Raw genomic sequence first — 16,416 nt, 5'->3', positions numbered from 1 at the left:
AACAAAGCATCATTGATATACAAACATGTAGGAGAAACTCAAATAGTTTTATTGATATAACAAGAAGATCCAGGAGGAGATACAACCAAGTGAGTCTCGATCCAGCATCTACCTCCCAGCAAAGGAATCCCTTCCTCACCTCCAACAAAGCATAAATCACCCAATGCACTAATCTCAATCTCAAACCAACAGCAATTCTCTGCAAAGTACAAAATTCCAGCCTCCGGATCTCTGGGATGAGGGATCCATATATAGATGTAAGCAGAGAGGATGAGTCAGCTTATGTTTTGACTTGTGGCTTCTCTCTGTTAGTTCTTGCTTCCACTTGGAGACTGAGAGCCTCTTACTCATCACTGGTCGAATTCAGTGAGGCAAGTGTCATTGGAGAAGATTCTGGAAGCTTCCATTGCCTCTCCACCTCGTTGAATGACTCTGCCACTTGTCATTTCCCGCTCAGCGCACCTGGGTAGTGCATTCAAGTGCGTTGCAACGCACCTAGCCTGTGTATTTGGGTTCTTTGCAACGCAGCCAGCTAGTGGAGCTTCTGAATTGATCCTGATTTGACTAGTTCTGAGTAGTTTCTGGTGGAGAACTTCTGGGAGAAGCTGTCATTGGTTGACCTTGTTCCTTTAGGGGCAGGAAAAACACTTTTAGGGACTTTGGATCCCTTGGATTATGGACATTTCATGCTTAGATCTGTAAGGCACAAAAATGTCTATAACAATGACTCTCTTGTGCCGATAGCTAGAGCCAAGGGAAATCTTTAAGGATTTGGAAACTAGGGTGTTATAACGGATGGGACCCCTACACCAAATGGTGTGAGGTCTGGTTAGGACTTCATATCAAGGAGACCCCTAGAATGTTGGCAAGTCTAGCATCGTCAATAGATAGATTCCTATAATAAGTGTGGTATTCTCCAGAATGTGTATAGGCATATGCTAGGAAATGTGAAATTCCAGTACGGAGAAGCTTTGAAATATTATGGTGCAACCCATTCTGAATTCAGTGTTGCTGAGTTAGACACGGATTCTATAATAAATGGCTTGCGTAATGAAATGCTTGTACATATTTTTGAGACATAGGAATGTTTCTTGCAAGAGAAGATGTGCTAGAAAACATTTTGATAAATTGTATCTAGGAAGAAAAGTCCACGTAATTTGATGATTCAAATGATGAGAAGAAAAAGAAGTCTCAGCTAAAGAAATATGGTATCTCAGCCAATTATGTCATTAGAGAAACTTTGGCATTCTGTGGATCACTGGGTAAAATGTGGGTACATGAGGTTGTTATTGAAAACTTGCAACTTGCTTGTTACCACAAAGACTGGTATTTTAAGGCTTTGAACCTTTAGAAGAAAGAACTTACTTTTGAAAAAGGACCAAATACTAATTTTCAGCAAGGAAGGTGTTATGCATCTCTAGCTGAGCGATATTGAAAGAAGTGGAATTTTACTGTGACACATCTTGATATGTTCTTAGAGATTCTTATGGAGAGGTTAGCCTTATGTCTCACATTGTAAACATCTTGCCACTCAAATACAATGCTAGATTTTGCATTATCTCACCAATTGGAAGGATGACATGCTTTTGTGGTTGGGGGGGGGGGGGGGGCCGAATTTAGAGACTTTTTTGGACAAATCTAGACGCTCATATTGGGCATTGTAAAGTAATAAAGAAATAGTAGTTGTAGACTCTATTAAAGACATTGTTGTCAATGACAAACAATACAAGCAAGCATTCCAATTGGATTTTCTTTTTTCATTCTAGATCAAAAACTTACATAGAAAATAATTTTCATGGTGAGGTGCAAAGTGCCTCTAGTAGGATTGGGGATCTGGGGAAGCTTAGAGATATGTACAGAATGGCTTTGAAAATTGATGGAATTCTTAACGTATCTTTTATCTATGACATGTGGATTTCATGAAAATGTGTGTTTGAACAGCTTCATTTAAAATCAAGATTGACCTAAAAGTATTTAAAGCGTTACATGTGCCAGAAAATGTTGGCACAATTATGCAAACGGGCCTTCCGAGAATTCATGGAAATACTCTAAGAAGTATACCTAACATTTTGGATTTTTATTCGGACATGCTTACAATAATCTGAGAATTAAATTTGAATTGGCAATATTTAAAGGTGTGGTCCATTGATATGTACCATTTTTATATGGAACAATGTTATGATAGATTGATATTATTAGACCTTACATGGTCTAAAGATCTTTATCACCTGAAATTTATGACTCCGGGACAGAGCTACCAGACGGAGAAAGCCAAATGGATGTCACATTTATATCGTGGTAGAACTTAGAGAAAAAAAAATGACTAAGAGTAATGTTAATTCCATGTGACAAATAGAGGCAGAGGCAGGTTAACGGCAGGTGAACGGATGTGTTGGAAGATAATAACAATGACTAATATGCCAACTTGACAGAGAAGAGAATGTTATCTAGCCAATTTGCATACATATTAATGGTGTTATTGGTAGGGTTGGTATACATTATTATATGTTTGCATGTTAATTGGTGTTACAACAGTTCCTGTCAACCCTACACCGACCCACCGGGATCATAAATAAGAATAAGACCCACATTTTGTTTTCCTGATCACTCTTAGGGTGTGGTTTTCCTACTGAAAGTTGGGTGCTCAGTCTGGGATTGAAATGATTTTTTCCTCATTGTATATCATCATATCAACTTGGCCAGATAATTGAATATATAGATATATTGATATCTGAAAAACAAATGAATAAATAATATGCATCCATCAACAGTAGCTTCTCCTACATGGTCTCACTTCCTTCATTTGACCTGAAAGTCCAATCCAATATTGGAATTCAAGGTATGCTTCATTAGACCCCAAAGTTCAAACCATTGGTATTGAATTAAGTTCATACCCATATTAAGAATTGGAATTGTTTTAGCAAAGTGAATTCTCTTCCTAGGGTGAGCTCGCCAGTGAACGAACAATATTCATTCAGGGTGATCTCTTGTATAGTGTGAATGATATCAGGATTTCAAATCTTATCTACTCAAGTAGCTGGAGAAACAGATTTCATGCTCACTTCATTTGACCTGAAAGTCCAATCCAATATTGGAATTCAAGGTATGCTTCATTAGACCCCAAAGTTCAAATCGTTGGTATTGAACTAAGTTCATACCCATATTAAGAATTGGAATTGTTTTAGCAAAGTGAATTTTGTTCCTAGGGTAAGCTCACCAATGAACGAACAATATTCATTCAGGGTGATCTCTTGTATAGTTTGAATGATATCAGGTTTTCAAATCTTATCTACTCAAGTAGCTGGAGAAATAGATTTCATTGTTCACTCACCGTTATCTCTTCTCCTTCGTTATCTCCTCACTATGATTTAATCGTATAAGAATAGGTATACAGCCTGGAAATATACTAATATCAACTTGGCATGACCTAGGACCTTTCAATATGTATGCATCAAGATAATATATATACATAATATATAGTTTGAGAGAAAAGGCAGCTACTATGATGGATGGTCTCGCACACAGCCTCTGATTGTTCACATTGTGGATCGATTGAATATGTCATACAAATATATAAACAACATAGCTATGAATATATAATGTCTTGTTGAAACATACATACACAATGATTGTCTTGTTTTCCGACGCAGTCAAATTCTCCCAAACACAGTGCATTGGGAAATGGATTATTGGGCCATGGAACCGGTCATGTTTGTCACGTGGAAAGACATATACATTCTTCTTCAGTTCCATGGTCTCGCAACTCAGTAAACAAGGAGGTATTTAATACAATATGTACAAGGAAATTTCCAAGGATAGCAACATTTGTCCCTGAATTTGGAGAACGAATGTTATTAAAGCAGCCAAAGGAATCCCATCAAAGTATAGGTTCTCGCTTGTTACCCATTGTAAAAGTAAATCTTTGAGTTCTATATATCATTTGAGTTCACGTTGGTTCTCAACAATACTTCATGATCTTGGCACTAAGCCTGAATCTGTGGACCCAACCACAAATGACATGCCTTTTCTTCGGACAGATGCTCATGCTGCCATTGAAGTTGCTTTGGATGCAGTGGTGAATATTTTCATTGTGGCAAGCAGCCCTACTTACTTTCTTCCATGGAAAAATAAACCTCAATGAGAAATAATAGGATTTGGTTTTGTCATTATTGGTCGAAGAATCTTGACAAATTATCATGTAATAGCAGATCACATATTTATACTTGTCTGTAAGCATGGATCTCCAATTAAACACAGAGCAGAGGTCCTAGTTGTTGGACATGAATGTGACCTTGCCATCCTCACTATTGAAAGTGAGGAATTTTGGAAAGGAATGAATTTCCTAGAATTTGGAAATATTTCTTATCTCCAGGAGATTGTAGTTATTGTCAATTATCCTCAAGGCGGTGACAATATCTTTATGACTAGGGGAGTTGTCTCAAGGGTAGAAATGACATAATGTGTGCATAGGGATTCTCATCTTATGACTATACAAATTGATGGAGCTCTCAACCTAGGTAACAATGGAGGGTTAGAAATCATGAATGAGAAGGTTTCTGGTGTAGCTTTCCAAAACTTGTCCGGGGAAGAAAACATAGGCCGTAAACATTGATTCCAATTCATTAGTTTGACAAGTTACCAAGCTATTTCATTTTTTATGGTTTTTTTTTGGCTCAATTGACTAAGCCTTGTCTTCATGAACATGGAGATGACTAGTACAACACTTCATCACGTCGACTGTGTGAGCGTGCTTCCACAGCAACACCTAAAAATCACAGTGAATATCTAGGCCTTATATCTCAAGTATTGATGGATGATATTCATGCAGGATATAAGTGTCTGGCAGAGTATTAGGTGAAAAAAAGGTGAATGGGGTGGAAGTTGATAACTTAAAGCATTTGTGTTAGATAGTAGAAATTTTCACAAAAAAAAGAATTCACTTAGATTTGGATGATGAAAGGGTGGTCATTCTTAATTAAATAGTTTTGATTTAATTGAAGTCGAAAAGCAAGAGGAAATGGAATGTGAAGAAAGGTCAGATGGTTCTCCTACTGAACAAGTTGTTGCCATGACTCATTAGGTTCTTATGTTGACAATGGGTTGTGCTTCTTATTAATATGGTAAATTAGTTTTCCTCGGCATTGATACATTAGAAGGATGCCTCAATTTTATTAAATTTGAGGCTTTAGTAAATGTAGATATTGTGAAGATCAATGTTTAAGAAATAATACATCGCCCAATTGGTGAAGAATAGCAGAACTAATGTGCCTTTCATATTATATCGAAGTATAGGAGTTACCTTTTGTCCAATAGAGTTTGTATTTTAAGAATGAAATCTGGTTTTCCTATCATGTTATTTGGTGGAACTTCTGCACTTGCCAAGTGGTTGCTAGGAAAATTTACGCTTGATGTTGTGTAGCTTCTATTATTTTTTGGTAACTATAGTATGGTTGTGATCAGGTTCAATATCAGTTGTTGTGCACTCGTTTTCGCCATCATATAACAAAGATTCACATTTAACAATGTGTTGGGGTGAAGCTACTACTTGATTAGATATCGTGTTTGATAAAAATGGCAATGTTGTATTAAAAGAAATAAAACCCACTGGTCAACTCTACGGAAGAGAGTCTAAACCAGGAGAGTCTGGCTCTGCATAACGCTCTACATTGTTCATGTACATCACACATTATATAGTAATCCTGGTTTTTAGGGAAGTTAGAACAATAACCTAAGAAATAGAAACTAATTCCTATCTTGAGGTCACGTGAACCAACTCACACTATTCTAGGATATTCTCCATTATCTTCAACACTCCCCCTTAATGGAGAAGGGGTTCACAAATATGCCTAACATCTCCCTAAACATTTCAAACTTAATCCTGCCAAGAGGCTTAGTGAAAATGTCTGCAACATTATCACATGTATTACAATATACCAAATGGATTTCTTTGGATTTCACTTTCTCCCTGACGAAGTGGAATTATGTATCAATATGTTTAGTGTTTTTGCGGAACATTGGATTATTGGCAAGTTTGATTGAACTATGATTGTCGCATCTGATTGTTGTTGCGTCTATCTATTCTTCCCTGGCATCCTGAAGAAGTCTCTGCAACCAAACTGCCTCACACATTGTTGCACACATGGCTTGATACTCTGCTTCCGTTGAGGACAAGGAGATTTTGTTATGCTTCTTGTTGCTCCATGTGATCACCCCGGATCCAATGTTGAGTGCATAACCTGTTATGGATCTGAAATCATCTACATTTCTAGCCCAATCTGAATCTGCAAATCCTGTCAATCTAACATCAGAAGAGTCAATGTAACTAATATCGTAATCTACAGTATCTTGTAGATACCTCAAAACACTTTTCGCTACATTCCAATGGCTTTCAAGTGGCTTGGACATATATTGGCTTAGCACATTGACTGCATAAGCCAAATCTGGTCTAGTGGTGGTTAGGTAGATTAGACTCCCAACCAATTGTCTGTAAAGTGTCGCATATGCCTCCTTTGAGCCATCTTCACTCTGCAGTTTGATGTTCTGTTGTAATGGTACTACTGCAGGCTTACACTGATCCATCCTTAATCTCTCTAACAGTTCTTTGACATACTTTCCTTGGGACAGAAATGTTTGTCCTGAATATCTCCATATCTCAAGACCCAAAGAGTATCTCAACTCACCAAGGCTTTTCATTTCGAACACCTGTGACATATGTTGCTTGATTTCTTTGATTAGATATGTAGCATCACCTATAATGATAAAATCATCTACATACAAAGAAATTAACACTATACACCCTTGTTCATCTTGCATGGTATAAATATTAGGGTCGTTTTTACTTCTGTTGTAGCTAGCTTGCAGAAAAGATGAGTCAATCTTTTCATACCAAGACCTGGGTGCTTGCTTTAGTCCATAAAGTGCTTTCTTCAATCTATAGACTAAATGTTCTTTCCCTTTCGAGACGAACCCTTCAGGTAGCTCTAAATAAACCTCCTCTTTTAGTTCTCCATTTAAAAATGTAGACTTTACATCTAGTTGGTGTATCATCCAATGTTTCTTAGTAGCTAAAGAAATTAACATTCTGATAGTGTTTAGTTTAGCTACAGGGGAGAAGGTTTCTTCATAGTCTATACCTTATTTTTGTGAATACCCCTTTGCTACCAATCTAGCTTTTAGTTTTTCTATGGTTCCATCTGCATTAATCTTCAATTTGTATAACCATTTACAACCTATGGTTTGTTTTCCTTTAGGAAGTTCAACTAGTTCCCAAATGTTGTTCCTGATTATTGATTCATATTCCTGTTCCATGGATGTTTTCCATTCTCTACATTCATTTGCTTCTTTATAACTAGAAGGTTCAACCACGTTCATCATACTAGTTATAAAAGCATTTTCCCTATATCATGTAGGCAATTAAGCTTTCCTACCTGATCTCTTGGGAGGTGGGGTAGCTTCAAACCTTGTTGATAATTATTTTCTTCCTGTTGTTGTTGTTGTTGTTGTTGCTGTTGCTTTTGTTGTTGTTGTTCATCTTCTGCTTTTCTCTGTTGTTGATCCTGATTGTTTTCTGCTTCTTCTTCCAACAAGTACGGAATATCCCATTCCTCATTGTGCTTATCATATTCTTCATGATCCTGCTCATGGAATATGACATATCTACTAACAAAAATCTTGTGAGTAGAGGGATTAAATAATCTGTAAGCTTTATGTTGTGAACAATACCTTATAAAAGTACATATGATGGCTTTCAAATCTAGTTTTCTTCTATCTTCCTTAGGAATATGGGTAAATGCTTTAGATCCAAATACTCTTAAGTGTTTTACTACAGGCTAAAATCCATATAATGCTTCATAAGGAGTTTTAAACTCAAGACTCTTTGTAGGACTCCTATTTTTCAAATAAACTGCAGTATTCAATGCTTCAACCCAAAAAACATTCGAAAGATTCTTACCTTTCAACATGCTCCTAGCACATTCCACCAGTGTTCTATTCTTTCTTTCAGTTACTCCATTTTGTTGTGGAGTATGGGGTATTATGAACTACTGCAATATTCCATGGCATTTACAATACCTGATAAGCTCATCTTTCCTGTATTCTCCCCCTTGATCGGGCCGAAGAATTTTTATCTATTTCCCTGTTTTCCTTTCAATAATGTTTTTGAACTACTTAAAGTATTCAAATGTGTGACTCTTGTTACTCAAGAAATATACCCAGGAAAACATTGCGCAGTCATCAATAAACAATAAAAAATATAGTGCACCTCCTAATGATTTTGTTTGCATGGGTCCACATAGGTCTGTATGCACTAATTCAAGTATATCCCTCTATTTCTTTTCTACTCGAACAAGGAATTCTTCTCTATGCATTTTTCCTAATGTACACGCATCACAATCATTATGTACTTGCTTTAGAATAGGAAGATCTCTTACCATTTCCTTCTTCTGTAGTAACATAAAATCACTATAGTTGATATGACCAAATCTCTGATGCCATAGCTCTTCTGTAGTCAAACTCGTAGCTGTCAAGGCTTGAACTGGTGCAGGTCTTACATCCAACTTGTACAGACCTCCTATTCGGATTCCTGTAGCAATTGTCTTCATGCCATCTAGCAGATCCTCAATATAACAGTTAGATTTAAAAAAATCATCTTTAAGATCTTGATCTGTGATCATGGATACAAAAATGAAGTTCTTTGTTACACCGGGCACATACATGACATTATGAATTTGTTTTACATTACCATTAGGTAGAATGACAGAAATTCCCACACCCTTTCATCTGATGACTTCTATCATCACCTAGGTAAATATGTGCTCCTTCATTGATTTCTTTAAAATCTTTGAACCAATGCTTGTTCCCTGTCATATGTGTTGATGCTCCCGAATCTACATACCAAATGTCTGCATGAACATTCTCATCAAAATCTGCCATAAACAATTTGAAATTCTGCACATGATTTTCATTTGCGAGATGACCTGCATGTCGTTTATGCTTCTGTTGTTCTTCATGATATTTCTTCTTCTTGCACTCCCTAGCAATATGACCAAGTTTTCTGCAATAAAAACATTTAATTTCAGAGTTGTTTCTATTCAGATGCATACCTTGGGTCTGATTCGGTCTTTTTTGTGAATGTCCTCCATTTTTCTGTTGCGGATTTCCTTTCCCTTTGAAGAAGTTATTCTTCGCCATCAATGCAATATTGGCACTCTGGGGCTTTAGATTCGGTCTTCTTTCTTCTTCTTGCATCAGTATTCCTGTCAACTCTTCAAATTTCGGGATCTTCTCTCTTGCATTTATCCCAGTGATGAACGTTTGATAGTCATTTGTCACACCATTCATTGTAATGGTTACAAGATCTGTATCTGCAACCGCATCGCCAATGTCTGACAGTTTGTTCTTCAGATCCTTGATCCTTGCTATGAATGAAGCAACTGTTTCATTCTCCTCCATCTTCAGGGATAGGATCTTGCTCTTCAGGAACAGAAGACGATTTGAATTCCTGATCTCATACAAATCCTTCAGAATTCCCCAGATCTCGTTAGTTGTCTTACACTCTCTGATGTGTGGTATGATGTTGTCTTTCACTGACATCTTCAACAATGTCTTTGCTCTACCTTCTCACTTCTCCCAATCTGGGATCGATGTTGATCCAGCCACTGGCTTCGGCTCATCCCCATTTGCAATCATCCAAGCACTCTGCACTTCTAACAGAGTCTGCATCTTGAATTTCCAATTTGCATAATTGGAACCATCGAGCTTGTTATGCTCATTCAAGCATGCTTCAAACATATTATTATTCATCTTGGCGATTTAGACAAAAAAAAATTGACACGTAAAGAAGATGTTAGATTTACCCCAGATCTGTGACAAAGACAAATCACTGATCTTCAATGTTGTTTGATCTCGCAACACACCTACAGATCACCGTGGCTTCCTTCATAGCCTCCATACAACCTTCTTTTGTCAGCCTCTACAGCCTTCTCCAGGCCTCCACAGAGCCTTTTTGTTGTTTACACGATCGTTGCAGATGTACAACACTTATCTAAGACGTCATCGCAGATGTACACCACTTATATGAGACGTCATCGTAGCTATACACCTAATACTTGAGATGGTGATAACGTTTATTCTCATGAAACCTGCAACGATTTCAGTTTAGTCACACCCTCCTCTCAGCGTACAGATTCCTCAGCCCTGACGCTCTGATACCATGATAAAAATGGCAATGTTGTATTAAAATAAATAAAACCCACTGGTCAGCTCTATGAAAGAGAGTATGAACCAGGAGAGTCTGGCTCTGCAGAACGCTCCACATTGTTCATGTATATCACACATTATATAGTAATCATGGTTTTTAGGGAAGTTAGAACAATAACCTAAGAAATAGAAACTAATTCCTATCCTGAAGTCACGTGAACCAACTCACACTATTCTAGGATATTCTCCATTATCTTCAACAAAAGTTTCACAAAAAAGAGAATTCGTTTTGATTTGGATGATGAAAGGGTGGTCATTCTTAATTAAATATTTTTGATTTAACTGAAGTCACAAAGCAAGAGGAAATGGAATGTGAGGAAAGGTCAGATGGTTCTCCTACTGAACAGGTTGTTGCCATGACTCATTAGGTTCTTATGTTGACAATGGGTTGTGCTTCTTATTAATATGGTAAAGTAGTTTTCCTTGGCATTGATACATTAGAAGGATGCCTCAATTTTATTAAAGTCGAGGCTTTAGTAAATGTAGATATTGTGAAGATCAATGTCCGAGAAATAATACATCACCCACCTGGTGAAGAGTAGCAGAACTGATATGCCTTTCATATTATATCAAAGTATAGGAGTTACCTTTTTTCCAAAAGCGTTTGTATTTTATGAATGAAATCTAGTTTTCCTATCATGTTATTTGGTGGAACTTCTGCACTTGTCAGGTGGTTGCTAGGACAATTTACACATGAGGTTGTGTAGCTTTTATTATTTCTTGGTAACTATAGTATGGTTGTGGTCAAGTTCAATATCATTTGTTGTGCACTCCCATCATATAACAAAGCTTCACATTTAACAATGTGTTGGGTTGAAGCTACTACTTGATTAGATATCGTGTTATCTAATGATTTGTAGGAATAAAGAAGTTTTCAAGAAGCGCACTATCATTAATGGAGAGCAACAATGCATTGGAGGAGATTATTAATTTGGGAGAAAAAGTGTTATAACAGATACACGTGATGTTGTGTATTTTGTAATTAGTGATTCTACAAATTATATACCTTGGTTCTAGCAGCATGAGAACAATTATTTTGTAGAAGTTGAGGAAATGGATATCCTAGGAGAGTTCAGTTATGAGAAAAAGTAGTGTGCAAAACCAGAGCAGTCGAAAAGAAAACAGAACAGTCAAAAAGAAAACTCTTCAACATGGTAAAGCTAGATATTTTGTCTGGGAGCTCCACTCATACATGTATTAACCAGAGTTAGAGTCGGATATGCCAATAGCCCTTGAATTTTAGCTAGGAATTCATATAGGGTCCCTTCACTCTTGAGTATCAACATTTGATGCCAGTATTTATTTTCATAGCTAGAAAAAATCTGAAAAACTTTGTAGTAAATTGTGCCATCAAGTGGTAGTCAACCAGTGGCTATATCATTTTCTCAAATGCCTTTTTACTATTATTTCTTTGGTTTAATTTTTTATTATAACTCATAGAGTGTTTTTTCATTGATCGTGACAACTTTAACAAGTAGCCCAAACTAAAAAACCTATTGGAGGGTAGATTTTCCAGCCATTCTATGTTCAAAAATATATAGCAGAATGTTTATAGAGTATAGTTTTTTTCTAGTCTTAAATCTCCAAACCCATTCCCATTGATGTCAAGGGGGGAGGTAAGAAAAGGTTATGAATAGTAAGGAGAAATCATTTTCAGGACAAAATGGTGAGGTTGAATGTGTTGCCATCAATTCTAAAGGAGGAGATTGATGGAATTATTGTCATTGATGGCAAAGGAGTAGCAAGGTATGCAAGAGCAGGAGCAAAGTATGAAGGAGCAACTTGGAGTAGCAAAACAAGGATAAATAAGGCAAGCAACAAATGAGCGGCAAAGGAAAAGGAGAGAAACAAGGCAAAGGAGCAAAGGAACAATATAAGACCAACAACAAAAGCATGCAACGTATTGGTAAAGGAACAATGTTTACAGCAAGGCATGTTTGATATGCAGGAACTAGATAAAAGGTGATGGAAAATGCTTCAAAATAGATGTTGTTTAAGATATACAAGGCAAGGAAAAAGCATGATCATTGTTGTGATGCAAGGCAAAGTCAAGACTCCATGACAGCAAAGGTAATACTCCATGACAGCAAAGGAAAAATTCCATGACAACAAAAGCAAGACAAGCCTCAAGGGGGCTAAGGCAATGGCATGAATAAAAGATGGCTTTGATCATATAGATGGATTTGGAGAGTGAATGTTTCACACATATGCTTGCATTGCTTTCATATGTTGTGTGCATATTGTTTACATTAGAGAATGCTTCCAATGTGTGCATGTGTTGTGATGTTATAATGTTTCTTTTGGCATTATGTTGATATTGGTGTACCTAATCATTATATATGGTTGAAATAATATTTGGTGCAACACTTAATTATTTTCTTATATTCAAAATTTGAAGAGCTTGGAAATGAATGAGTGGAAGGCAAAGAGTAGAGCGTATCCACTTCATATTCTTATGTGGAATACAAATAGCCAGCAAACTATCTTAATAAAAGATGTGATTTTGGAAGATATATGTAGAATGGAGTTAGAGAGCATGTGAGGGTTGATTGTTTGTGAGTTACCTGACACACATGAAGCTGATGTGAAACAGATTTTAAGGTGAGAAGAGGCAGAAATAAATATGGAGGTACCCAGAATTGATGACCAAGTGAATTTGCATATTGTTTTCATTTTGTATGAGGGGTTTGTTGTAATGCCCTACTTAATCTTATCATGCAAAGTTTATTAGTGTTTAAATTACCTAAAAATACTGACTTATAATTATCAAGAAATATTGGTACATACCTACATTGATGAAACTGTAAATTTATTTACTGATATAAATTTTATTATTATTATTATTCAATTTCCAACTTGTCTTCTCAAATTTAAATTTTGATAGGATATGGTCTCCTTCCATTTATTCCAATTTAAATATCCATATCCCAAAGTGTCTTCTCAAAATCTCCTTGGGAGAAGATATGGTCCTCTCCAATTAATTACCAAATTATATATCCATATCTTATCCCCAAAATGTCTTCTCAAAATCTTCTTGGGAGAAGACATGGTCCTTTCCAATTAATTACCAAATTATATATCTATATCTTATCCCCAAAATGTCTTCTCAAAATATCCTTGGGAGAAAATATGGTCCTCTCCAATTAATAACCAAATTATATATCCATATCTTATCCCCAAAATGTCCTCTCAAATCTACTTGGACGAAGATATGGTCCTCCGCAATTAATTACCAAATTAAATATCCATATCTTATCCCCAAAATGTCCTCTCAAATTTACTTGGGAGAAGATATGGTAAGAAAAGTCAAATGAAAGGATGAGGGGGTAGTTATGACATTAATGATAGGTGGTTGAGGTGGATGGGAGGAAGAGGCATAAAAGGGGAAGGATGATGAGAGGAGGGGGTGATCCTTGGTCTTGGTTTTGGTTTCAGTTGTGCTTTTGGAGGATTTTGTTTTGGGAGGAAGGTGGAGAAAAGAGAAGGGAGAGAAGAAGAGTGTTTGTTTAACTTGGACACACTACATCTCGTTGGACTTGGGCTCGGAGGGCTAGGGAACCTTTGGAGGTTCTCTGGGCTAGGAAATACTTCCGAGTTGGCTGGGAGGCAAATCCAATAGGGTAGCCAAGAGGAGTATCCCAATGGAGTCAGGAGATTAGGAGCATCTCAACTAAGCTATTGGAACACAGGTATTCTTCTGTTTATTGATTACTTATGTAAATGGTTGAAATGAAATTCTTACTTATTTAATTTGTGGTAAATAAATTTTAATGGTATATTATCATCAAATAAATGTTTAGATATAAATAATTTCTTTCACATTTTATAGTGTTTAAAATCAGAGAAATTTACTTCTTAGTTAGAGGGCCTTAAGAGGGAGCCTCACACGTGGTATCAGAGCTTAGGTTCAAAATCTGGACCTTGAAGCATGTTACTTTGTCAAAAATCCTAGCCAAAACCAAAGATAGTAGTACCCTCTTGATATCCCCAACCTAGCATATTTCCTATCATGTCCTGGAAGTAGTAAACAATATTCATCCAAATAATCAGATCAGAATGTAAGGAATGTCACCTCTGAAAAATTGATTCACGTTTTCGAATCATCAGATATAGCTAAAGGTATGCAATGTATTGCAAGAATATACGGAGTTGCTTCTTTCGATTTTTTTTATTTTTATTTTTTTCCAAAACAACAATCTGTTCATACTCCAAGTCAAATCTCATAAATTCATCCTCATAATTTTCCATCCTTGTCTGCATCCACCTCATTAAAAATGTTGTTCACCACATCTATGTCATCTGGACCAAAGTCATCAACTAAGGCTTCTCTAAACTCCTCGATTTCAATGTAACCATTGTCATCTTTGTCAAAGTACAGAAATGCCTTATGCAAGTATTCATTGTTGTCTATGCTCTACATATGAATCGAAGCCGCAACAAATTCTTGATAATCTAGCGGTCCATTTCCATCAGCATCTGCAGCCTCCATTAATGTCTGCACTGCTGATTCATTCATATGGGAACCGAGCTTATGAAGACCTGCTTTTAGCTTTTCATATGATATTGTACCACTGTTATCAGTGTCCATCATCTTGAACATATCTTTAATGCCTTTGGTTTCTTCCACAGATAAATGGTCAGCAATAACCCTTAAATATTTATTTTGAACTTATTCATCATAGAAAATTGTTTAAGCCTAGTCTTCACAACATCACCGAGGGGAAACATTTGGAGCCTTTTTGGCATTCAGTAACCAAGGATGCTCAATTACTTGTTGAGTTGTTAGTCGTAGCTTGGGATTAGGCTCGAGCATCTGGCGTACAAGACTTTTTGCAGCTTCAGAAATTTTGGTCATGGCTCTCTTTTGAATCCACTTTCCATTTTGTTTGCTCTCTATGCTCTTGCTACAAAATAGCATCTTGACGCCATATATGTCTAGGTTCTTAACCCTTCCAGGTGGGCCAGAAATCCCTCTAGCATCTCTGGTGATAGAAGAAATCACTGCACCAAATGGTTTGGACTTTTTCTTCTTTTAACTTGAATGATGTATTTGTGACATCATAAATCAGATGGCTTCCACAAGCACCTACCGAATCAACCTCTGTAGTTTTTGGAGCTGAGATACAACTCCTAATGTACTGAAGGCCTCTTGTTATGAACTGGTATCTCCACTTGAGGCCTCTTTATTATTTCCAATTCCTGAAGAAACAACTGTCCATGCATTGGGAACTCCTACTAGACGTATTGCCGCAACAGTGGAACTATGTATGTGCTCCGTTGGAATGACACCAACATTCAAATTTCCAAAAGATCTCTTCCCAGGCATTGGAGGTGATAGGCTAACTGAATCATTTTCAGGATTGTTCCCCACAGAAAACCGATGGCTTATTTCTTGTGAAGTTCTGTCAAAATTCTTGGGCAGATATGCCTTCAGTATGTTTTTCCTTTCCTTACGAGGAAATATGGCACCTTTACGACCCTCAAAATCACCTGGGAAATATTGCATTCTCATGTTATCTTCATTTCCATATAAGCCTCTCCCTTTAGGAAAAAGTTCGCCGTAGGGGTATTCCACAAAGCCAGGCATTCTGTATTCTAGAAGTCCTCGTGCTTCATCACTACCTTCACTCCAAACTTGAGCACCTATGTCAACCATGGCGGGTGTATGCTCTCTATTTTTAGCTGATGCCCAATCTGATTCCACTAAAATACTATATGCCTCCATGGCACCATGTCTCCAAGATGTCTGCGATTTTTTTACATGCACTCCATTAGAAGCGAGGACCTGTGTATTTACAATATCCTCATAGCCAATATTTATATCTGCACATTGATTTGGATATAGAGTATTGGATATCTCTATAGAAAATACCAGTGCGTACTACACTTGTGCAAGCAATTGAGATTTCACGAAGTCGTTCTATTTGTAACCGAAGTGGCAGCTCCCTTCCTACTACATAAGTTAGATGTTGGTTAACACAGGATAATAACTCCTCCAACTCAGAAACTCGACTGGAAAACACTTTTGATTTCTCTCTATCCATTAGCATTACATTATTCCGATGAGCTTTCTCACCAACTATCTGGACAAGATCTCAAATAGAGCCACTAATTTCATTATTTTGTTAAACAGTGCTTAGAGACTCGACCCTGCTTTGT

General features: G+C 36.9%; 2 pseudogenes; one reads left to right on the top strand and one right to left on the bottom strand.

Moving 5' to 3' along the window:
- Positions 1-4,626, top strand: part of LOC149251090 (protease Do-like 10, mitochondrial pseudogene) — a 36,697-nt pseudogene extending 32,071 nt beyond the window's left edge.
- A 9,865-nt stretch (positions 4,627-14,491) lies between these two features.
- Positions 14,492-15,112, bottom strand: LOC149251089 (calcium-dependent protein kinase 3 pseudogene; annotated as a pseudogene).
- Positions 15,113-16,416: the final 1,304 nt, after the last annotated feature.

The sequence above is a fragment of the Pinus tabuliformis genome, chromosome 7 (genome assembly GCF_031772625.1).
Source record: "Pinus tabuliformis cultivar Carrire ecotype Pingquan chromosome 7, CPIR1, whole genome shotgun sequence".
In the NCBI taxonomy this organism is placed as follows: Eukaryota; Viridiplantae; Streptophyta; class Pinopsida; order Pinales; family Pinaceae; genus Pinus; species Pinus tabuliformis.
The sequence above is the reverse complement of the archived record's forward strand: the minus strand, read 5'-3'. Positions and strand labels throughout refer to the sequence as shown.